Source organism: Lycium ferocissimum, chromosome 8 (assembly GCF_029784015.1).
Source record: "Lycium ferocissimum isolate CSIRO_LF1 chromosome 8, AGI_CSIRO_Lferr_CH_V1, whole genome shotgun sequence".
NCBI classification, from domain to species: domain Eukaryota; kingdom Viridiplantae; phylum Streptophyta; class Magnoliopsida; order Solanales; family Solanaceae; genus Lycium; species Lycium ferocissimum.
Genome location: NC_081349.1, coordinates 60,084,999 through 60,111,015, shown reverse-complemented (window position 1 = coordinate 60,111,015; position 26,017 = coordinate 60,084,999). Strand labels below are relative to the sequence as shown.

The window sequence follows — 26,017 nt, the reverse complement described above, 5'->3', positions numbered from 1 at the left end:
GCGCCTGGAGGTGGCGCGAACAAGCAGAGAAACCAGGGGCTAACTCAGCTTGAATGCACCCCAAGGTGGCGCGAACGCGCTGAGCAAATCCAAGGTCGGTGTAACCCGACTCTAGAACGTTATAAAAGGGGGCTTACCCCCTCATTTTTCATTCAAACACCCCTTTAAACTCCCCAAACTTTCTAGAATATTCCTCAAACTTCCGTTCATAAAATTTTAGTGCGAATTAAGTGGTATCTCCGGATTTGGGTTCGAACAGCGTGTAGTTATGATTATAATATCATATTGTGAGGGATTTTGGCTTGGATTCAAGGTGGATATTAAAGATATTGATAATGAATAAGGTATGAATCTTCTCTTATTGATAATGAATTAGGTTTATTTACAAAGGTAGAGCTATTAAATTGATCGTATAACAAATTTGTTGGTTGAGAAATTGGATAAACATCGTGTGGGATGTTTTATGGAATATTTTGGTATTGATGAAATGTTATTAGCGTTGGTGCTGTTATTGTTGTGTTGATTATTAATATTGTGATTTTGGGCTAGGGATATAAACAGGGGAGATGCTGCCCGAAATTCGGCAGATTTTAATGGGAATTTAATTTGAAGGCTTAGGATAAGTATATGCCGATAGACCTAACCATAGTAGGGGTGTCAATGGGACGGTTCGGTTGGTTATTTTTAAAAAAATTATACCATTCCAATTTTTCGGTTATTTTATATTGTATGACCAAAATTAGACTTTTCGAGACTGTCCCATCATCTCGGTTTTTCTTCGGTATCGATACAGTTCGGTTAATTTTCGGTTATTTTAGTTTTAAAGCGTCACCTAAAAAAACACCACCATTAAAATGTAACGACACAGACCTCCGCAAACCTATTTGTAGTACACCATCAAATAAAGCTTCTATTTGTTTCTTATTAAATATTTAATGTAAAAGCTATTAAAAAAACTACACAAAATAATTAAACTGAAATGTGTTATATCAAGTAGCAAGACAACAACGATGGCTTCATCGCGACGTGAATCCTCACAGATTGACCAGGGAGAAGAATAACTTGCCAAAGACAACAATGTTGAATTGAGCCAAAACAAACATTAGCTTGTAGGCCACAGAAACCGCAGCTTGAATTTGATACATATACATCAAGCAACATATTTTTTTTTTTTCAAATTAAAGGCCACCATAAAGGTGGAATTTTATTAATAAAGAGAATATGTACACATCAATCCAGAAGAGATTGATCCAGTAAAAACAAAGAAAAGAAAATAAGAAAAGATCAATCCAACAAGATTGATCCAGAAAAGAAAGAGAACACAGAAAATCTAGTGACTTATGGCCAGCAGAAGTAGACATGAACAGATTACACCAACTAGAATCCAAGAGCCTTGGCTTGATAACTTCTATCACACCTCAGAGTCTCACAGGTGGAAAGCTTCGAGTCAACTGAATCATTCTCGAGCAACATAGTAAAGGAGACCAAGATGGAGGTAAACTTCCGTTAGTGCTAACTATAACAAAAAAATGCCTACTTAAATCATCTAAATCTATGACCGTATGATTATGTATATGAGGTATCCTTTTGAAACTAAATCCAATCAACTAAAGGCCCAAAATTTAGTAACCAAAATTCTTTTTTATATTTGAAATAGAACTTATAAATATATTTTATATATTTATTTAACATATTTGTGATATATAAAATATATTTCATACATGTAAGGCTATTCAGTTCGGTTCAAAAAAAATTTGGTTTTTTGTATAAATTAAAAAGACCACCCTAATTATTTGGGATGGTTATAAGCTTAAATAAAAATTCATGTTTTTATTGAAAATACACTATAAATCGGTTTGGTATGGTTAGGTTCGATCGGTTCGGTCGGTTTTTTATATTTTTTTGACACCCCTAAACCATAGTATGAATGATCTTGTATGTAGACTGTGAGACTGGAAGTAGGTGGGAAAGTCAAGAAGTGGACTTCCAGGTATTTTAAGGCTAGTCCTTTTCTTTCCAAAGGCATGATTCCTTTCTTATGAACTTATACATGCTTTGCATAATGTCCTTATTTACACAAGCTAGAGATTCATGATTCTTAGAGTTTTATGATGCTAAAGATGAGTATGTTTTATGATGACGATGATGATGATGATGATGATGGTCCTATTTCTAGAGGTTTCAAAGTTTATGGTTTTAATGCTATTATGATATTGTTGAGTATATTTCACGATTTTCTTGACCTTATTTGTTGTTGTTGATTTCACCTTATAATTGTTCCTTTAAGGTGAGATATGGCGATGATGATTGTTCTATAATATAAATCGGAGGTTACCGACCTTACGTCACTCCAATAGAGGGTAGCTTTGATTGGGCTCTCATGCATGCTTATGTTTATGTATGATTACACCGTGCCTATTTGGCCGGGCAGACACCACTTCAGTGGGCGGCTTATGGATATGATAATAACACCGTGCCTATATAACCGGGCAGTCACCACTAGTAGGCGGCGTGAGATGGTTACCCCGGACACGGGAGGCCTAGACGCGGGCTAATGATTATGTTATATATGTATGAAAACCATTTTCTTAAAAGAAAGCTAAGCATGCATAATATCTGCCTTAAGAGGCAATCAGATATACAGGTTATCTCTATCTCATGTTATGTTTCATATTTCTTATTATGTTGTTATTCATGCCTTATATACTCACTACATTATTCGTACTAACGTCCTTTCTTGTGGACGCTGCGTTCATGCTCGCAGGTTCAGCTAGTCAGCCAGACAATCCGGCCCAGTAGGTTTTCCCCTCAGCCGCAGTCAGTGCGCTCTATTTGATCCAGAGCTGCGGCCCTTCTAGGTAGGCCATTTTGATATGTGCTTATACAGGTATGATGGGGCCTTGTCCTGTTTGTTCTATAGTTTTTATTCCATAGAGGTTTGTAGACAGTGGTAGGTAGTTGGGATGTCATGCAGCCTTATCGGCTCTTATTTTTGTTGTACAGTATATGTAGCGTCCTAGTCGGCTTGCACTACTATTCTAAGCACTTATGTTTATATGTATGCGTTGGCTGTAAATTCTCGATGTAGAATTTATTGTGTAAATTTGCCCAGAAAACAGCATAGCTCAGTTGTAAGTTATTTATGGGCCACAGGTTACTCAGTAAGATGCAAATATGAGGCTAAGGGGTGCTTGGTCAGTAGTGGTCGAGCACTCATCACGGTTCATCGGTTTGGGTCGTGACAGGCACTCGTTACGGTTCATCGGTTTGGGTCGTGACAGAAAGTTAGGGTTTCACACCAAATTGGGGATTTTTAATCTAATGGAGAAATTGATGAATTCTTGAGTCTATTTAGCAATTGGGGAATAGTATTGAACTTCTAAGATTTTGGGTTACCGATTTTAATCTCAAAATTCCTATTTTGCCCTTGTGGGCCCGATTTCCCTCTTTAAAAGGGTTTTTTTCGATTCGGTTAGTACTATAGCTTATCGGATATCGTTAGTCTCTATTTCTTACATAGAATGCATTGTTGATAGACATTGATCTTTCGGAAGGGCAAGGCTCAAGTTGGATAGGTCGTGGCTGTTGACACCCAATTTTTGCCCTCCAAAAATTCAAATTATCTAATCGAGCTTCTTGGATCCCAAACAGAGTAATTTAATTATTCAGAAGATCAAAAAAAAAATTCTTTTTAAACTATTTTAGGTAATATTTTTGCCTTTTCATTGGCCAAATACCATAATGTGTATTATATATATTTTACGTATAACTTTAAGTATAAGTTATGTCGGTTTTATCAATTCAAAAATAACTTTGCACAAGAACAAGTGTTTTAATTAAGTACATATTTTAATTGTCGATTTAGAGGCATATTTTACTTTGTTGAAGTCAGGAAGCTCAGTTAATTAATTGGATAATTATTTCATCTCAACTTTATTGAAAAGGCATGGGTTTAATTTGGCTATCTCTCTAACATTTTGGCTACAATTGAAACAAAATTGGCTATGTTTTTAATACAATCATAGCCACTCTTTCCCCCAAAAGAAAATCAGTCCTCTTTCTTATTATGCAGCCCAAAGAACGCTGAGCCCAATTTAAATCCCACATGACCCTGCCCAATTGTCCCTTTTATTCCAAAAAAAATCCCAAACCCCTCTAATTCCTTAAAACGGGCAGAATCCTACAACTCTCTGTAAAAACGTACACCTCCAGCACATTTTTCAACGGTAACATGTACTTTGTCTCTTCAATTGGCAACGGATTTTGCTTATCTTCTCTGGTAAGTTTGGGATATGAATGGTCAATTGGTGAACGGTCATAATTTATTTGGGTTCTATAAATAGAAACCCTTCTCTTCATTTTTAAAGAAGATTTCAGGGGGAAGAACATAGCCACAATGGTTGTACACCCACAATGGGGTTTTTGACAACCCTCAAAAGTTTGAACACTTAGAAGCTCAGCAAAAACTTTGAGTTTCGAGGAAGTTCGAGCTCGTACTTTAATTTTTGCAAAGTCGTTTCCATTCGTCGAAAATCGATTAGTGTGAAAGGTAGTTTGTCGTCTCTCATCGCCCCCGTCGCTGCTCGGCAAAAAGGTAATTCTTAAAGTCCCTTCTTTATTATTCCTGCCTTCATTTTATATTGATAGGTGTTAAATGTTTCTTTGTTTATCTGTTTCAGTTTTGGTTGGTTTAGTTTATGTAATGTTAATTACAAGGTTTGAGATAGGTGTTTAGGGGTGTATACTGGTGTAATATAAGCTGCTAACAAGACTTGACCCTAATTCTGATGAGTTCTTTCAATGTTGATATAAGAATTTAGTTATAAATTAAGTGCTTTGAACTCAAAGTATTCACTGTTTAAGCATAGCTAGGTAAATAATCACTCCAGGCTTTACTTTTGGTTCAATATGCAGATTAAGGATGTCCTGGTCTAAGTCACACTATTGGTTGAGCTCAAGTTAAAGATTATGTAGAGTTTATGTATTGGTCTAGCATACATTGTGAATCTTTGCTTATTAACATTTAGTCTCCATTTCTTCACTAATTTGAAATGCAAGATGGAACTGTTTTGAGTTAAATTCTATTTTGAAAACTTTTTTTTATGGCATTCTTTCGTATAGTTTCTGGTTTGGTAAACTTGAGAGTTAGGTTGAGTCAGGATGAGTAGATGCTACATTAGGCTTCAACATTGTTAAAATACCTCTTTAAGGTATCTAAAAATCTTGATATACATATATATGTATGGTTTTAAACTTGATTTAGTAATGTCTTGTAGTTGGCTCTGCATCACTGTTTGGGGAGGCTTTTTGTCCTGGAGAAGGACTCTTCTGAGCATTTAAATGACAGAGTATTATGCCTCTGTGTGTTTGAAATTATTCTCAGTCCTAGTTTTTTTCAGAAGAGGGGTGCTGTTTTATTTTATTATTTTTGGGGACTATACTTAAAGTAAACAGCGAGGGATCATTGTTGACAGACTACCTGTTATTTTGGAATCATGTTGCTGGATTGAAAAAACAAAATTTGATGCTTTCTGCTAAAAATAGCCCTGTTTTGGTTGAGTGTCCTCTCTTTGAATTGATATTTGGTTTGAAAGAAGCAATTCCAGTTTGTCTTGATTTTCAATACTGTTAATAGATAGTAACTAAGGGAAAGGAGATAGTTCATCACTATGTAAAGATAAGATAAAAATCCAAGTTCAGATGTGTAATTGAGGTCTGCCAAGAACCACTTAGAAGGTTAAATGCTCTTAGACATCCCTGTAAGTGTAAACAAATTCAAAAGGATCCATAAAAAGAGTTAGGATCCTGGAAGTATAACATATGTGCCCTTAAGTTGTTTTAAAAAATGATTAAGGGGTCACTAGTCAACTGATGAATCACTTTGATTGAGGATAGTGGTCTTAATAGGATAAAAAGATATTTTCATAAAGGATAGGGTGATGCTGTGGAAGGTTCAAGGCTAGAATACTTAAAATATGTATATAGCTTGAGTCTGAGTTCACACCTGGATTCATACAGATAATTGTTCTTCTTCATCATTTGCACCTGGTCTATGACTTCATGAATTTGCCCTATTGGTTGAAATATAGGAGTACTCAATATATGCCCTGTACCTGTGTGTTATTTTATGACCAAATTGTTGTTCTTTGTCCAGCAAGTGTTGGGGAGTCATCTCTGTCTTGGTTACCTGATATGACAATACACTAGAAATTGATAAATGGTTTAAAACAAGACTGTTTGGTTGCTAAATGGGATTCGGTGATTAAATAATAAGTTTAAGGCCACACTAAACATCTAATCTAATCCCAGAGACTCCAAGAGGCTGTCACTTAGCTTTAGAGTGATTTAAAGGGGAAATCTTAAGTCTGTTAATAGTTTCTGGTATGTAGCCTAAGTAGAATTCACAATTGGCTAAAGAGTTGGTTTTAATGATGATCACTCTTCTCTTAAATATGAGGTTGTTTCCCAGTTGCTAAATGGGATTCGGTGATTAAATAATAAGTTTAAGGCCACACTAAACATCTAATCTAATCCCAGAGACTCCAAGAGGCTGTCACTTAGCTTTAGAGTGATTTAAAGGGGAAATCTTAAGTCTGTTAATAGTTTCTGGTATGTAGCCTAAGTAGAATTCACAATTGGCTAAAGAGTTGGTTTTTATGATGATCACTCTTCTCTTAAATATGAGGTTGTTTCCCAGTTTGAATTGTATCAAATAAATATGAACTTTGAGTACTTAAATAGGCTTTAAATATGCAAGAATATGCTTTTCTTAACTATTGTTATGAGTTATTAAATTGGTTAGCTCTCTGTCAAGGTAACTATGTGCTGTTTTAAGCTTTAGTAGTTCCCAAACATCCTGTATGATGCACATGGATATTATGCAGTTACAACTATGCACATTTATGATGCAAATTGATAAAGTAGAACTCTTTTGTTTAGTTTTGGTGCACTACATAGGGAAGACTGTTTTTCTGAATCAAGACCTTGTTGTGCACTGGTTAAGTTTGTTCTATGTGTGTATGAAACATAGGTATTTAGACTCAACTATTTTTAGTGATTGTCTTTAAAAGAGAGATCCTGTATAAGAATAAAAAGGATAAGTATGAACATAGCCATGCTTAAGAGAAATGAAGGAAGGAACTTTAACTATGAGTTTTGTATGATCACATCAAGTCCCCAAACTGTATAAGCTAGGTTTGTTGGTCATTCATTGTTTCCTCTTTCCCCTGATCAGTTGTCTCTAAGGAATTCAACATTCTCCATGATAATTGAGGTTTAAAGTCAATTACCATTTTATAAGTTGAATGACATGTATGTGCCTCTATTCCTTCCCTCTACCTTCTGTTTTTTTTTTTCTCCTTCTTTTTCCTATTTGGATTCTCAGAGTACACATGAGGGAGGTCTCACAATTGCCTGATGTTGTTTGTAGTATTTTCTGTTATCTAAGATTGTTGAAGTCCAAAATTCTTGTACAAGTATGAAATCTATTTTCAGCAATTAGCAATGGTTCACCAGATGTATAAAACTGTTAGACTGGGAATGAGATTAACTACATGTTGTAAATTGTTGGCTTGCAAAAATCCTATAATTGAGTCTTCTCTACTTCTATTTAGTGTTATCTGGTTTAGGTACCCATAATATGATTTGTTTAAGTTGGTTTGAGTTGAGGGAGTTGAGCGTCAACTAGACAAGCAGTCCTTGGTTTGCTGAGCATTAAATTTTCCCCAAATCTCAACCAAATTCTAGGACTCTATTTCATTCAGTTTTGTCTTGATGTCTATATAATCTGTCCATTCCCAGTTTGGACTTTGTTTGGAGTTTGTCATTTTCTATGATTGAAGTCCATGTCGTGTGTGAAAGTTCCTGTCCAGTGTCTTCATTTGGCATTCACTTACAAATATTTGCTAAGTTAGAATATTTTAGCATCCCTAAAGCTACCTCTTTGAGTGATTTCCTTACTTGAACCTTCATCCTTTGTTGACATCTTACTGGTTAAAATCCAAGGCAAACAGAGGGATTGGTTTAGCCTCCTCCAAATAGCCTGCCATGCCGAGGTTCTAGAAACCTTTGGATCTTGTTGCGGCATTGGAATAGGATAGTGGTAACCCCCTTTGCTGTCTTGTCTTTTGAAGTTTGATTGGCTAGTCTGATGATTCATGATCAGTCTTTAAGTTCACTCCTTCTTAAAAACACTAAGTTGTTTGATGTATGCTTCCTGATAATTATTTCCAGTGATTGGCTACTTAGTCTTCTTTTAAGCTTATTAGCTTGTTAAAAGACATGAAATTCTTGATACTCATTCTTCACTCTCTATTTTCTTTGCATGATTTGGGGGGGAAATTCCAAATCCCCAAATGTCCTTGAGCTGCTACTTGACAAAGAATGGATTTTACTTGGCTTGTTGCTGGTTTTTGAGGACATCTCTGGTTGCCTTGTGAGTAAAGCTTCTAGCTGCAAAGCACTGCTGCTTATTCCCACTACCTGTTGGTGCCTCTGCTGAACTTAAAGGGACAGATCCTACACTTGGCTAAGAATGGTTGTTGAAGGTGCCTCTGCTTACATTGTTGTTGCTATCAGCAACATTCAAAGAAACAGTTTGCTGCACATCTTGAGCAAATCTGTTGTTATGCTTGAGACTTAGTTGCTCCCATATTTGGTAGAAGTGACTATAGCTTGAAAGGATTATTTCCTACATTTTAAGGGCTGAAAGATGCCATCTTTTTTAGTAAATTTGTTATTGCTAGTTGGCCTGAAAGATGCTGCAGGTTTGAGAAACAAATTGCTACATTTCACCAAAGATGGGTTGTTGTTTGTGTTACTGAGCAGCTGGGATATTTTTGAAGCTTGAAATATGGCCAAGCTGCTTATAACCTATTAGTTGTTATTGTTACTCTTGAAACAGATTTGCTGCACTATTGAGCTAAATTTTGGCTTCATTTTAAGGCTTCATCTTTGAGAGCAACTGTTGCTAGCTACTATAGCTGCTATGCTGCACTTGAGACTATCATACTTCAGCAAATCTGATCATGAAACATATTCTGATCATGTCATACTCAAATGAGAAATATTAACACTGGTACTGCATTTGAGAGAGTTACTGGCTGCATTTGGGATTTTTAAGTTGTTGTGTGTTACTGCTGCTTAGTTGCCATTTGAACTTAAACAGGCTGTGAAGCATTTGTGCCAATTGCTGCACTTAGTTTCTATATTTTGGAAGAGTCAACTGTGCACTTTAGGATGCTGTAACCAGCTTGTTATTGGAACACTTTTGAAGCAAAACTTACTGCCCTCACGAAAAGAAACAGGCTACACCTGAGATAAACAGTTTGCTATACTTAGTCTTGAGCTGCTGAACCTGAGATAAACAGTCGCTATACTTATAGTCTATTATGCTACACTTTAAGCAGATTTGGTGCTCACTAACTACTGTTGTATTCTTAGCATAATTGCTACTGTTTTTTTTTTTTTTTAAAAGAAATTTGTTGCTTCAAAGTTGTTTGAGACAGTTGCATCATGTTGATATTTTCAGATGCTACTACACTTCTGATATTACATTGATTTGAACATTGATTTGGGCCAATGAAAAACAAAATTGAGGCCACGCCTTGTCCGGAAAGGTTATCCCTCGGTTTAGGCAAGGATGATATATCATGAGGTAGGAAACCCTATGGGGTGGCTATCATTTTGACTAACTATTTTCCTTTTTAATTGTGCGAGGAACCAATATAACAAGCACGGAAAGCAAAAGCTCGAGCACAAAGTAAAAGGATCGGATGCTTGGAGCTTCGGATGAAAGATTAGAAGAATATAGAAGAAAGAGAACAAGGCTGCTAAATGATATTTAGGCCTAAGGCTGTAAAAGCTAAACTTTCTTTCCCTTCCTTTAGTAAGTTTTACATTATTTTCTGTATGATATGCAAATACGTATTTGTATAGATATATTGAAACCCCTACAAGTTAGAACCTAGGATTTGGGGTAGACGATGTTTCAAAACTGTATCCAAATGATAAAAGAGTGAAAGTATATTTTTCTTGCAAAAAAGTTGATTATTTCTGAATACCTCTTTAATTTGAGAAATCTGAGAAAAGAAAGTAAAAGAACATTTGGGTTATTACACCCGGCTTAATGAATTCAAATAAGTGAAATTTCCTTCAAAGCCTGAGTTTGAGAAAATAGTTCTGAGGAAATGGTTGACTGAAGAGATAAAATATTATAATGCACAAATTAAATAAAGGCTATATATATATATAGCCTTTAGTTTTAGATAGGATGTGTACCCAGTATACTATCCTTATAAGTAAAAAGGACAAACTATTTTATCACGGATGTTTTTAATCTGAACTTAAACTACCCTTATTTAAAGGGAAATTCTTTAATTCTTTTAAAGCCAAAATGATATGCCATGACAGTATATTCTTTATATGGGGATATCCTTACCTAACACATTCCTTAGGGGGATATCACCAGAATCCTTATCGAGGTAGGTTATGGTTTTACCTTTCTCGGCTAGACTTCAATTAGTGAAGCATGTATAGGAGGAGTTAGATGTTGACGGGGAAATAAGCTAGGCCTTCGGGTATGAAGCTGGGATGGAATTCTATTAGGTTGGTTATTGTTGATTGTGGGCTTGTCACCCTTTGTTATGTTGTGACATCTCTCTTGGTTAAGACACGAATGAGACTCTATTTCGATTTGTTGTTGATTATGATATCTTTCATTGCATACACTCTCTCATTTCATATGATGCATTGATACAAACTGTGACTTTTCTTGATGAACATCCAAGGTCTTTGCCGAATTGTACATGAAAGAGATGAGAATCCGTGATCCGAGGTTGTTACCGGAGCGGAATGTGATTCACTCGCTGCCCGAGGTTTCTGGCCGGGATGAGGGAGTACATGGACTTCGAGGGTCCCCCATGGGTCATGACTATTGAGACATCGAGATTCTGTCCATAGCATATGTGTACAGGTTTGGTCAGTGCATTGCATTGCATATGCGAATCTCTTACATCCATTTTTCATTGTTGAGTTTGTATTGGTAGTGATATTGAGATGATTTCATTGTTGATTGGTTCGTTACGTACTTTTTAGCTTACATGTCTACTTGTTTATTCTTTCTTCATATATGTTAAACTAATTGTTGTCGGCCTATGATACCTACCAGTACATAGTATTTGTCCTAATACTAGCTTGTTGTATTCTTTTTTGAGTGCAAGTTTGCTACAGGTTCCACTTCAACACCTCGTGAGTAATCTTCCCGAGGCCTTGAGTATGAATTTCCAGGGTGAGCTATGTTCCTGATCAACAGCCCGAAAAACTCTTCTTATGATATCTGTCCATTGTTCCGAGACAGTATTCCAGACCTTGTTATTTTACATTCCAGACTTATGTATATTTAGTGGCTCTTATACTTAGACCAGATTTTGGAGCATTGTAGTATTATTACGCCACTTAGTAGTTATTTATATGCTTTGAGACTATTTAGTAATTATATTTTCTTCCGCTTGATTATTTGAACTGTTGAGTACGGGAAAGGTTTGCCCACCAGGGAAATAGTGTGGGTGCCCACTCAATCCATGAATTAGGTCGTGACAATGGCTTGGCGCGGTGTGTGGGGCGTTGCAGCCTACCCCGCACTAGGAATATTTTACTGATCCTGCTAATTTTTTCATTTCTCTGAAAATTTTGCTTGGCATAGGGCGTTGGGCGTGGCGGCCTGCGTCGCGCTAGGCCAATTTTTCACTGAATAGGCAGCATTCGGTAAAACAGGCATAACTTCTAGCACAGAGCTCTAATTGAGCTAGGCCATAATATGGTTAGAAAGGTATTTCAAAGAGGCCCATGTTTTTCTTTCTCACCGCACGTTAAGCGACGTTGCCAACGTACGCTAAGAACCCTAAAATAATGGCGCTACTGATGACTCGAACACCGATAACGGTGACGACAACCGCCTTAGTTACTCCACCAAATGGAATCCCACAGCACCTACAACCATTGATGTTTGGTAGTTTCCTCCCATCACACTTCCAGGCTATTCAAGAGGGAGTTGAAGCCATTAACGAAGAAGAAGCGCAGCTCTCTCCGACCTTGCCAGCAGTCACAAAAGGTCAAAAGGGCAGCAGAGGGCGAATACGCATGCATTGTGACGTCTCTCCAATTATCTAAAATTGGAACCTCAGCATCGACAACACCGGCTGCTGCGACAACAACTCCATCGGAGGCTAAACCTCAGGTCAACAATCGAAATTCTAAAATAGGTAAGCCTCTATCCTATGTACCGCCTGCTATACGTAATTGTAGAGTGGTTGTTACTAAAGAAGAAATAAGGGAACAGGAGGATTATTGGAACTCGACACTAATTGGCTATGTGTTGGGTGACAATCCATATGAGAAATCTATGGACAGCTATATTACAACAGTTTGAGGGTTTGTCTCGAAGCCGTAAATTCTAAATCATGATGAGGGTTACTACTTGTTTAGATTTGATACATTTAGGGAAAGGGACCTAGTTATGCAGACAGGACCATACACTTATCACAACAAACCTCTAATATTGCGAAATTGGGATATTAACTTTGATTTTGATCCAGAATGCCTTACTAATATTCCTCTGTGGATCAAATTCCCTGGTCTCCTAGTAGGTTATTGGTTGACTATTGCTTTAAGAAAGCTAGCAAGCGCAGTAGGACAGATTATGTATGCAGATTATGTATGCAGATAAAGTGCTAACTCTGAGGCTCAAAATTGTTATTGGGGGCCTTATAGGTAGCTCACGATGCTTTTGTAGAGGGGAGGAGCATCATTGACAACATCCTTGTGAGTCGTGAACTTTTCAAAGGCTATACTAGGAAGGGCATGTCTCCAAGGTGTGTGTTGAAGGTTGACTTGAGGAAAGCTTATGACACTGTCAATTGGAGTTTTCTACAGAGGATGTTAGTTGACCTGGGGTTCCCTTTCAAGTTTATTTCTTGGATAATGGAATGTGTAACTCTTGTGTCTTACTCCCTAGTGATGAATGGTGGGTTATCAAAGCCATTTCTGGGAAAAAAGGGTATAAGACAGGGTGACCCTATGTCACCTTATCTTTTTGTTATTGCCATGGAGTACTTGCAAAGAGGGATGACTCAACTAGCTTTGAACAGGGACTTTAATTTTCACTCTAGCTGTAAAAAGCTAGGGGTAACTCATATTTGTTTTGCAGATGACTTACTTTTGTTCTGTAGAGCTGATCTCTAATCTATCCAGTTACTACAAGCTACATTTTAGAAGTTCTCTTGTGCTTCAGGACTACAAGCAAATGTTGATAAGAGTTCTATATATATGGTTGGCCTTACTGATAAGAAGAAGCGGGAAATATTGCAGGACCTAAGATATTTTGAAGGGGCACTTCCCTTCAAGTATCTTGGACTCTCACTCTCCTCAAAAAAAAAAAAAAAAAAAAAACTAAGTGTGAGTCAATGTCTGCCTCTGGTTGAGAAATTTAATGCTAGGAAAACATGTTGGGCTTCTAAACTGTTGTCTTATGCAGGAAGACTCCAGTTGATTAAAGTTGTCTTGTTTGGTGCCTAGACTTATTGGGCCTATATATTTATCCTGCCCAAGAAAATTATGAAGATGATAGATGCAGTGTGTAGATCATTCTTGTGGAAAGGTGCTGCTGAGATAACTAAAAAAGCTTTAGTCACCTAGGCAAAGGTTTGTCAACCTCAAGCTGCAAGGGGTCTAATTATCCTAAATTTGATCCTTTGGAATAAAGCTGCTATCTTGAAGCATCTTTGGGTTGTTGCTCTCAAGAAGGACTCCTTGTGGATCAGGTGGATCAGCATTTCCTATATCAAGAACAAACCCCTAGAATCAGCTTCTTGGGTTGTGAGGAAAATATTGCAAACAAGGGACTTGCTACTGCAACATGCGGGCAACTTCAGAGGGATCTACTTACTAGACAAGTCAAATAGCATAGCAAGGGTAAGTTTGAGATTCATGAGGCTTACTTGCTTATTTACCCCTAATATCCCCAAAGTAGCCTGGAAGAGTGTAGTGTTGAATACTACTTTGCACCCCAGATTAAAGTTCATCCTATGGTTGGCTATGCAAAATAGATTGACCACAGTTGATAGGCTTTTGAAGATTGGGATTGTAGTACCAACTGATTGTGCTTTCTGTGCAACATCTAGAGAAACCTTTTGATCATCTATTTTTTGGTTGCTGTATGACAAGAACTGTTTGGAGTAGGCTACTAGTGTGGTTAGGCTATACTAGAAATGTCAGCTCTTGGACTGACGAATTGGCCTGGGCCTGCCAGATGGCAAGAAGGAGGAATGGAGAGAGCTCCATTGCTGCATACTGTTTTGCTATGACTGTATATATCATCTAGAGGGAGAGGAATTCAGCTGATAGGATATGCACTTCATATGCACATCAGAGGATGCAGAATTCAGTTGTGGAAGACTGCTCTACTTAGTTAAAATTCAAACCCATAGCAAATTTTGTTTAGCAATTTTTGCCTAAATTGTTTTCACTGTTACTAGTTAGTTTATTTCTTGTATTGTACATAGCAGCATTTTGCTATTGAGAGAGCAATGGGTCAGCCCTGCTTAGCTTTCTAATGATCACTTATGATTAAATGAAATCTTTCAGTTATCAAAAAAGAAAGGGCTACAACATTCATGTTTTAAGTTTTCTCAAATTCCCAACGGATTTTCACGTACACTGGTTGGAAGTCAGACCTGTTGTAAACTTAGTCGATTCTATCAAATAGTATTCACCTTACTATTTATCTTGATCTTAAAACAATTATTTCCACCCAAACCCATCCCGATAAGACTTCATATGGATAAAAAGTCACATAAATACTCATTTAACACATTCACACCTAACCCGAATTTACGAAGTATAACAAGTTCTTTATATAGAACCCCAAAACCCTAATCTTTTGGTTTAGAACCGATATGGGACTAAAAGATTTTAAGAAATTCTCATTGAATCCTTGTGAATCGTTGAAATGTAATAGAAATCATGAACAAGAGGACAAAATTCATTAAGACACCGTCCTGGTTGCGTACAAAAAGAAAAAGTGAGAGAGAGAGAAGGGGTGTTTACCTTCGCGTGGTGGTATATCTACGGAGAAGGGGCAAAGCTCCCCAAATGGCCAAACAATTGCCTAAAAAAGTGACAAACATCTTTTTCTTTGCCATTATTTGGCGGAGCGTGACAAGCGGCTAGGGTTTTTCAACCCTTGCCTTCGAGAAAATGAAAAGGGTAAAGAGGCTCTTCCTCTTTTTATACGCGAGTCGGGCGGGTCTGGTCCAGTTTGGACCGGTTTCAGCAAAAAATGAAAAGAATTGGACCAATTCGCGAGAATAATAAAGGTCAAAATGAAAACGTTTAGTTTTGCAAATGGTGGCTATAAACTAATTTGAAACCTGGTAAAAATCATATCAATTGTAACCTCAAATAGTGCGAAAAATTAATTAATCATTTCTATTATAGCCGAACTTGAGAGTATTTGAAATCAAAGCTAAATTGATGTAAAACCTGGGATGTAATTAACAATTAATTAAATTAATCAAACTTCTTGATTTAACAGAGTAAAATGTTTATCAATTAATCATTGTTTAGTTTAAAAATTAATTAAATAATTGTTTTCCCTATTTTGAGTTAAATATTGGTAAATATGCTTGACCGTTATAAGAAATATGCAAAAATATGCAGATGATACACAACAATATACTGGATAATATTTTGCCAAATGAATGGCAAAGTGTCACCAAAACAATTTTATAAAATCATTTTAATTAGTAAAAGTGCATATTTTATTCTGTTTGTGATTCAAGAAGCCCGACTAACTAAATAAAACTAATAGAGGGCAAAAAATAGATCTCAACACCTTTCACCTATTTCATTACGCCAATGAACTAATTATCTTGTTACTACAAAAATTTAACTAAAGGTGACACTCAAGTCTACTAATTACTAAAGGTGACAACTTTGACCGAGTCAAGGTCAAAGGCCACTTAAATTTGTGATTAAGTTAATTGGGTCCAAAATATAATTTTAAAACTTGTTAAACTTTTGCAAAATACAAATAAAAAAAAAAAAAAAAAAAAAAAAAAAAAAAACCAACTTAATCCCAAAAAACCCAAGCCCCCTCCCCCCCCTCCGCCCAACGCACCCCCCCCCCCCCCCCACTCCCGGCCCCAAAAAAAATTAAAGAAAAGTTTTAAATTTTTTGCACCACCCCCCCCCCCCCCGTGACCCAACAACCGATCACCCCCAACCTCCCAAAAAAAAAAATTGGTTTTAAAAAAAAAGTTTGAAAAGTTTTGTTTTTATTCCCCCCCGCCCCCTCCGTCCCACCCCCCACCCCCAAAATTTTAAAAAAAGTTTTGAATTTTTTTTTGTTTTTTGTTTTTTTGCACCACCCATCCCCCTTGACCCAAAACCCCACCACCCCCACCCCCACGCTCCCAAAAAAAAAATTAATTTTGTTTTTTTAAAAAAAAAATTGAAAAGTTTTTGTTTTTGATTTTTTGCACCACCCACGCCCTCCCGCAGCCCCACCACCCCCCCCCCTCCAAAAAAATATTTTAAAAAAAAAGTTTGAATTTTTTTTTTTTTTTTGTATTTTTGAACAACCCACCCGCGTGACCCAACAGCCCATCCACCCAAAAAAAAATTAATTTTGGTTTTAAAAAAAAATAGTTTGAAAAGTTTTTGTTTTGGTTTTTTGCACCCCCCCCCTCACCCACAAAAAAATTAAAAACAAGTTTTGAATTTTTTTTTGTTTTTTTGCACCACCCATCCCCCGTGACCCAACACCCCACCACCCCACCCTCCCAAAAAAAATTAATTTTGATTCTAAAAAAAAAATTGAAAAGTTTTTGTTTTTGGTTTTGCACCCCCCCCCCCCCACACCCACACCCACCCCCACCCTCCCAAAAAAATTAAAAGTTTGAAAAGTTTTTATTTTTGGTTTTTTGCAAACCCCCACCCCCCCAAAAAAAATTGAAAAGATGTTTTGAATTTTATTTGGGTTTCTTACTCCACCCACAAACCCCAAAAAAATTAATTTTGTTTTAAACAAAAATAGTTTTTTGCACCACCCAACCAACACCCCCCCCCCCAACCAAATAATTTTTCTTGAAAAGAAGTTTTAATTTTTTTTTTTTTTTGTTTCTTACTCCACCCACCTACCCCGCCACCTGCTCCCCCTCTGTCACTGCCCGAACCTGGGCCTGGATGTAACACGACACCTGGTGCCTGACTACATATGACTGAGCGAATCAACTGGCTGATTGAATCAACATGTGGTTTCAAATAAGTTATAAAATCATTGCAATAATCAAGGAAGTTGTTGCAACAAATTCCTCACATGTTGATAAAAATAAAAAAGTTGTTGAGGTTGTTGCAAAAGATTCCTCACCTTTTACAACAGCTCCCTTATGTTCGGTAGTTTCAAACGAGTTACAAATCTGTTACAACAGATTCCAAATCTGTTGGTAATAATCAAGCTATTCTTTGCGGATATGTCGCAATAGATTTCCCATACGTTACAGCAGTTAAACAAGCATTTGAAATAATCAAAGGGTTGCTTTGAGTAAATGGTTACAACCGAGTAATCAAGTAACTGTGTTCCTGACCTTGTCGGTAAAAATCAAACAACTGAGTAAATTGTTGCAACAGCTGAGTAATCTGTAGTTGTTGCAACAAATCAAATAGTTGCTGAAGCTTTTGCAACAAGTTACTAATATGTTGCAACAGATGGCTCAAATGTTGCAACAAGTTACTCATCTGTTACAACAGATGGCTCATCTGTTGCAACAATGTACTTAGTTGTTGTAAAATATTCACTCTATTGATCACTAAATATCATTAATTTCCTTTGTTTATCACTAAATATGGGTGAATCAAGTAGTTCACATCAAATCACTTTAATGATCACTCGATTTAGTGCATTGTGACTTAGTTGATCATCTGTCCTGACTCAAAATACCATTAAATTGATTAAGTATATATATTGATCACTAAATATTATTAATTTCCGTTGTTTATCACTAAATATGGGTGAATCAAGTAGTTCACATCAAACCAATCTAATGATCACCCGATTTATTGTATAATGACTTAGTTGATCATCTGTCATGACTCTAAATACCATCAAATTGATTAAGTATATATATTGATCACTAAATATCATTGATTTTCTTTGTTCATGACTAAATATGAGTGAATCAAATAGTTCACACCAAATCACTCTAATGATCACTCGATTTAGTGGATAATGACTTAGTTGATCATCTGTCCTGATTCAAAATACCATCAAATTGATTAAGTATATATATTGATCACTAAATATCATTGATTTCCTTTGTTCATCACTAAATATGGGTGAATTAAGTAGTTCACATCAAATCACTCTATTGACCACTCGATTTAGTGCATAGTGAGTTAGTTGATCATCTGTCATGACTCAAAACACCACAAATTGATTAAGTGTATATATATATATTGATCACTAAATATAATTAGTTTTCTTTGTTTATCACTAAATATCATTGATTCTCTTTGTTGAGCACTAAATATGGGTGAATCATATCATAGCTATTGCAACAATTGCAGTATATGTTACAACAATGGCAGTATCACGTTTGCAACAAGTAACATAGATGTTGAACAAAACATATCAGTTGTTGGATAAAACACAACAAGTTACCTAGTTTCTGCAACAAGTCATTCCACTTGTTGGAAGAACTCAAACAACCAACCTAGTTGTTGTAACAAGTCGTGTCGCTTGTTGGACAAACCCCAACAAGTAACTTAGTTGCTGCAACAGATTTGTTAATTGTAACCAGTCCTGTCACTTGTTGGATAAAGTCCAACAGATAAATGGTTGTTGCAACAAGTCCTCCTATTTGTTATGATATGTTCAACAACTAACTAGTTGTTGCAACAAGTCTTGTTACTTGTTGGAAAAGCGCCAACATGTTACGGAGATTTGTTTAACCAGTTTGTTACTTGTTGGAAATTTTTTGAATTTATTAACAACGAACATACATTTGTGATTTGAACAAGATCAACATATCACTCGGTGAGTTGTTGCAGCTGATCACTTAGTTGTTGGTGGCACTTTCGATTGTCTGTTTCATCCAACGGTAAAATATGTCCAAAAACTAATGTAGTTGTTGCAACAAGAAGTCTACTTGTTGCGACAAGTCAGCGAGTTGTTGGAAAGAGTAGAAGTTGTCCAACAGCTTTCACAGTTGTTACAACATGTAGGCTAAATTATTTATACACATTTTAGTAGTTGTTGCAACAGATTAATATAGAAGTTGCAACAACTGCATAAATTGTTGCAAGTGTTGCAAAAACTACAATAGATGTTGCAATAAATTCAGAAGTTCTTATACAACATCTTTAGCACTTGTTGCAACAACTGTAACTGCTACTGTAAATTTTTGAAAAATCAGCAGTTATACCAGATGAATAATTGAAATAAAACAATATTGTTTTACATACCAAATGAGCGAAAATAACCCATGAAGTAATGCCCAATGCTACACGAATGAAATCCGATCCAAAAATTACGTGGGTGAGTTTTTTTTTTCTTTTCTTGAGCACTTTTTTTCTAAATAAAAGAAGAAAGTAGCAGCAACAAAAGAGGAAGAGGAGGGGGAGGGGGTGGCGGCGTGGGTGGGTGGAGTAAGAAACTAAAAAAAAAAAAAAAAATCAAAACTTCTTTTCAAGAAAAATTATTTTGTTGGGTGCGGCGGGGGAGGGGTTGGGTAGTGCAAAAAACCAAAACAAAAATTTTTCAAAACTTTTTTTTTAAAACAAAATTAATTTTTTTTTGGGTTGGGTGGAGAAAGAAACCAAAAACCAAAAAAAAATAATTCAAAACTTCTTTTCAAGAAAAAATATTTTTTTGGGGGGGTTGGTGCAAACAACCATAAACAAAAACTTTTCAAAACTTTTTTTTTAAGAACCAAAATTAATTTTTTTTTTTTGGAGAGTGGGGGGTAGTGGGGTGTTGTGTCACAGGGGGTGGGTGGTGCAAAAGAACAAAAAAAATAATTCAAACCTTTTCAATTTTTTTTTTTTTTGCGGGGTTGAGGGTGTGAGGGGTGGGGGGAGGAGGGGGGTGCTGGTGGGTGTTTTGGGATTTTCCCCCCACCAATTTTAGGTAATTAGGGCTCGTTTGGTATGATGGATAAACAAAAAATAATCCTGGGATAAAAATTTAATGCCGCCTTATCCCACGTTTGGTTGGAATAAAAACTCGGGATAACTAATTCCAGAAGTAGTTATGCCGGTATTATAGTATTTTTTTATCCCACATCGAGGGTGGAATAACAATCCCGGAATAACTAATCCCGGTATTAATTATTCCGAAATAACTTATTTTCTAACCAAACGAGCCCTTAGGGTTTTATTAAGTTAGGCCAAAGTGTAAAAAATAAAACTGTTGGGCAAATTGAAAAATGGTCAAAAGTCCTTAATCAATAATCCAAATTTTATCACCTCTACTCAATATTTAAAACTTGAGTTACCTCTACTCAATTTTAAAAACCTTTTTGTCACCTATAATTATTTTCCCATGTTACTGTGTATAACACATTTTTATGTTGTCTCTACATATCTCTTTGGACAAAAACGTAAATAAAATCGCTGTCAAATCGTGTTAGTGGCTTTCCAGTATGGTATTGGGTAGATTTCTCTAGAAAAATTGAGAAATTTTATTAATTGGAAATTTCAATTCGATCAACAATTTTGCAACATAAAAGGAAATTCCTAAGCTTAATCTCCATAGCCCGATTAAAATCCATTGTTGAATTCTCTGATGCAGAAAAGAGAAATGAGATGAGAAAAGAGAAGAGAAGCAGATAAGATCGAAGAAAGACTTGCGGTTTGTTTTGATGAAATCGTGAAGGATGGTTTAGAGAGACGGAACTACGGTTTAATATGATTCCAAGAGAGAGATTTTTGAAATTTGAATTTGATTGGAACGTGATATCCTTTTCCTTTGATTTAGCTGAAATTCTGAAATATAGGCAGATCTTATTCCTAAATCTATGTTCTAATAAAAGGGGCTGTGTAGAAGAAAATGTGATGTTTGAAAATAAAAAAAACGGAAAAAGGAAATTTTAGTGAGAAAAATATAGTTCAAGAAAATCTTTAGGGCCATTATACCCTTAATAAATTAATTTTGAAGACGTGGCATCATCCTAGCCCTTCAAATTATTTTACCCTCTCAAATAATTTTTACTCACTAAAATAATAACTCAATAAGGCCAATTTTTTTTTAAAAAATAATACGAATTATTTTTATATTTTTTTGGAAAAATTATCCGTATTATTTTCTTTACGAACTATTTTTGAGTAAGTATTAGAGGGTAATTTTGGCCCTTTTCCGTAAAAAAAAATGCCAATATATCTAATAATAAATATAGTGTCTTATTTAATTATGTAGTGTGATTTTCCGATTTAGAAAAGAATAGTAGAAGCCCGACAAGACAAGTGGTAAGTATACCAATGTTGAATTGGTTTCAAGAAAAGTAACAATTATCAAGGCATTGGATGAAGTATGAACAGAGCACTCCTTGGAGATCTTAAGAATATTTAGATGTTCAAAGTCTAGCCTGTGATGTCGGTGGTATTCTTCTCTGGAAAGTAGGAGTGGCTCTGCTCAAAGTAAATCTCAAAGGTCAAGATTACTTTTGGTTAAGTTATCTACTCCCCCAGTCTATTTTTGTTTGTACTCTATATTAAAAATAGGTGTTCAGTTTTATTTGTACAGTTTAAAAAATTAAGAGAAAATGTAGTAATTAGTTCCTACTTTATCCTAATTAATTACTATAATCACTTATCAATGCATTTCCCAAAATAGTGCATTTATTATATTCAAAGGGTGATATAGTAATATTGTCATTCTATTTTTGGCTCCTTAATAGACGGGTCAAGTCAATACATGACAAGTAAATATTGACGGAGGGAGTTGACTTATCGTATGATTTAAGGAAAAGAATTGAATTGCCTGTTGATATGTTTGAACTCATCTTTTTTTGTTTAATTGTTGGTTCAGTAATATAATTTAATTAGACGTGATTTGTTCTATTTCTTTATACTCTACTATGGTGAATTGTGTGAACCGTCTCATCTAAGAAACATGGATATCAGATGGGAAACACTTTGATTTAGTTAATATATTAACAGCTAGTGCGTCGTTGTTGAGTTATAATACCCCAAACAGTGTCATTTGAACATTTGAAAATCTTGAAGAAAGTCAAGCGCACCAAGTGCGTGTGATAACTAGAAATTCACAATTTTAAAGAGTTTTGAATTTCCCATAAATTCATTAAATAATTAATTTTTTATTTGTAATGTGGTGGATATGTTTATTTATTGATTTATTCATTTAGTATAAATATTTTTTCCTTTTGAGTTCGATTTTGTTGTTCAGTTTATATTTTGATATCTGTTTACTAGTTCGTAGGATTATTTTAGCGCTATAAAATCTGATATCTAATTCTAGAATATTTTTTGGTTTTAACCCACAAAAAAGGTGGATGCACCCAAAAACAAAAATATAAGAACAGTGGACATATATTTATGTGAGATCCCTAATAATATTTTGTGCCAAAATTAAAAAGAACTTAAATTCCCTAGAGAAATAGAAATAGCAATGTTTAATTAGACTAAATAATTTATACTAATGTTAATACTAAATGATTGATAGTAATGTTTAATTAGATTAAATAATTGATAAATTATTAATGAACGAAAACAATGAAGTTAGAATTTGCGGGTTACCGCAAGCAATTTCCTCCAAAGAATTTTCTTTTGTTCTCTTTTATGCTCTTACCATTAAATAGATAATTTAATTAAAAAGCAATCTTGACCTTTAAAATTCATATGACACGTGGCAATGATCTAAACATGTAGATGTTTACCGTAGCTATTTTAATTGGATCAGAGCTGCTCCCTAATAAATGGGTTTAGCCGAATTTTTAGGAAAAAGATTTTTGAAGATTAACCTAAGCAAAAAAAGGTAATTACAATACCTCTATAGTATGACTTTGTTTTGAATATATCTTTTGTATTCTAATTCAAATATTTATACCACTTATACTTTGAAAACCCTACACCTAGGTTTTACCTTCATATTGTGTCTATACCGTTATATTGAATGCTCTTGGTTGATTCTTTCTGTTCATATGATACATACAACTATGATGGCGGTTGGGCCGATTCGATGGCCGCATTAGCTTTGAGATATATCCGTAACTTAGTATATTAAAATATAATTATTAAAAGATAAATTAAAATCATAAATAGAATATTTTACATATTTATTTTTATGATACTTAAAAAAGAAGATGAATATTTTTGGTGAAATTTTTATTTACGCCTAAAAAAGAGAATAAATACTTTTTAAAAATCTATCTTTCGAAACCAGTAGAAAATGAACAAAAATTTGATAATAAGATATACCAGGTATTAGTAATAAATTAAAGATAAATAAATGTTACACCTCGGAAAAATTTTCGTTGATGCACAGTGGATAGACTAACGAGGGGCACGAAGTATACGATGTTTCAATAAGTAAGAAATAGCATTGGATGATCCTAATTGAGGTTTCGAAGGCATTCGAGGTAATAGAAGAAAGTTTGCCAAGAAAGGCAAGGCATACGTTATGTATCGGAAAGGATTTATGAGTAACGAATTAATGATGACTTAATGATATTTTGGAGAAGAGCTATAACATCCCTTAGATTGTTAATGAGGTGTTAAACAAGTGTTAAGAAGGTTCCATAAGGATTGGAGATCAAACGAGTCGACGAGAACGAAATCGGAATAGCTGGGCATTATACGGCCCAACATACTGGCCGTATAAATTATACTGTCCGTATGTTAGACCGTATATTTAGCCCAGATTGGCAGCATTCACTGGACCAAATCTACGGCCAGACATACGGTCAGTATAATTTATACGGACCGTATGTTGGTCCGTAGAAACAAGACGTGACAGATTCTGTATTATTAATAAGGGGATCAAGTTCATTTCATTTCATTTCCCCTTCACTCCCCTTCTCTCTAGAACTCTCTAGAACATTTCTCCACACTTCACCTACAAGAATCCAACGGAGAGTAAGGATCAACTTCATCAAACCAAGGAAATCAAGTGTAAGAAACTCATTAGAGTTCATCCAAGTCAAGAAATTCCATTGGAATTGGCTCAAGTGAAGTCTTTCCACTCAAGGCTTATTCCTACACTATCTAAGGTAAGTTTTATGATCATTCCATGTTGTTTAAGATATTGAGAGGTTGAAAGACTTAGATTATGAAAGGAGATAGAAAATGGGTTATAAAGATGAGAATAATGAGATTTTGAGTAGTAGCTTGGGATGAGTTATGATTCTTGATATATTGTGATTATGATTATGCTATAAGTGATATTAAGGACATGGGATAAGCATTATATGTGAGAAAACGTACTAGTATACTACGACCATGATTATGGATGAATTGAAGTGAAATTGTGGAATGTGGCTAATGTAGACGAATGAAGATTGTTGGTTATAATGTTGTGAATGTTATTACAGACGTTTGGGAATTGATATACGATATGAAGAAAGTTGTATAAACTAAGGAAATGCTGTCCAATTTTCTCTAGCTTTAGTAAGCACGTTCATATAATCGACTAGCTAATGTTAATGCGAATTCTCTTGAAGGCAGAAACGTGAGCATTGAAGGAAAACAATCAAGCGATGGAATTGTTAAACGAAAGAGGTATGTAAGGCTAATCCCTTCTTTCTAAGGCATGACTCCTATGGCATGAATCCTCCTATCTTTCCATGATTTTCCTACATATCGGAAATTATGAGTCTACGATTATAAAGAGCTTCATACAAGATAAAGAAAAGAGATACGTTACGGGCATGACAATACTGATGATGAATCTAAGTCTAGAATTCCTAAAGCTCATGATATAACATTCCTACGAAGCTAATGATCCTTATATGATTCCTATGATATTATTTTCCCTACCTCTCCATGACTTTCTTACATTCCGGGAACTATGAGTCAACGTTGACAAAGAGCTTCTTATGAGATAACGATAAGAAATATGTCATGAATATGATAATAATGATGATAAGTCTAAGCCTAGAGATTCTAAAGCAAGTTATGATGATTATGATCACTCCATAATGTAATCGGGGGTTCACGACCTTACGTCACCCCGACATAGCTATAGTTGCCTTCAAGTTCTAATGTATGTTTTAATGATAAATATATGATGATGCTAAGTTCATGATAAGGTTACGATAAGCTTATGATAAGTTTATGATATGCCTATGCAATGTATGATAATGTTAAGCTTACGATGGGTATAAGACGATACGATTCCACCGTGCCTAAATGGCCGAGCATGTCACCGCGAAGGCGGGCTGCATACGACTCCACCGTGCCTAAATGGCCAGGCATGTCACCGCGAAGGCGGGATGCATACGATTCCACCGTGCCTAGATGGCCGGGCATGTCACCGCTAAGGCGGGCTGCTTATGATTACACCGAGCCTAGAGGGCCGGGCATAACACCACTAGTGGGCGGCATATGATGGTTACCTGGACGCGGGTTAACGATAATGGTATATATGTAATACGATGATGTATGCGCTATGATGATACGTGTACTACGATTATATATGATACGTAACGTATGATGCATCCACTCTTAAAGGCTAAGCGAGGTTATGTCTTCAATCTTATGTCTTATGATTTCTCTATTATGCTCGTTTCATTCTGCCTTACATACTCGGTACAATGTTCGTGCGACATCCGTTTTATTTAGACGCGTTTGTGTTCATGCCCACGGGTAAACGGGGAGGAGATCCGGACTCGTAGGAGGCATTGCGGGGCCTTGAGAGCACTCCATTATTCCGGAGGTGCCATTGCTTATTGTTTTGTGTATATGTATTTTGGGCACGGTGGGGTCCTGTTCCGTCCCTATTTCTAGC

At 35.7% G+C, this 26,017-nt stretch overlaps 1 long non-coding RNA gene across 2 annotated transcripts; it reads left to right on the top strand.

The window, feature by feature from the left end:
• Positions 1 to 4,149: 4,149 nt before the first annotated feature.
• Positions 4,150 to 11,496, top strand: LOC132068792 (uncharacterized). 2 transcript variants are annotated; one of them, XR_009417513.1, is made up of 4 exons: positions 4,150 to 4,283; positions 4,371 to 4,594; positions 8,417 to 8,546; positions 11,230 to 11,485. It is a non-coding gene; the product is annotated as an uncharacterized LOC132068792 (long non-coding RNA). The 2 variants fall into 2 exon arrangements; XR_009417512.1 differs by having other exon boundaries at positions 4,162 to 4,594; positions 11,230 to 11,496.
• The last annotated feature ends 14,521 nt before the right edge of the window (positions 11,497 to 26,017 follow it).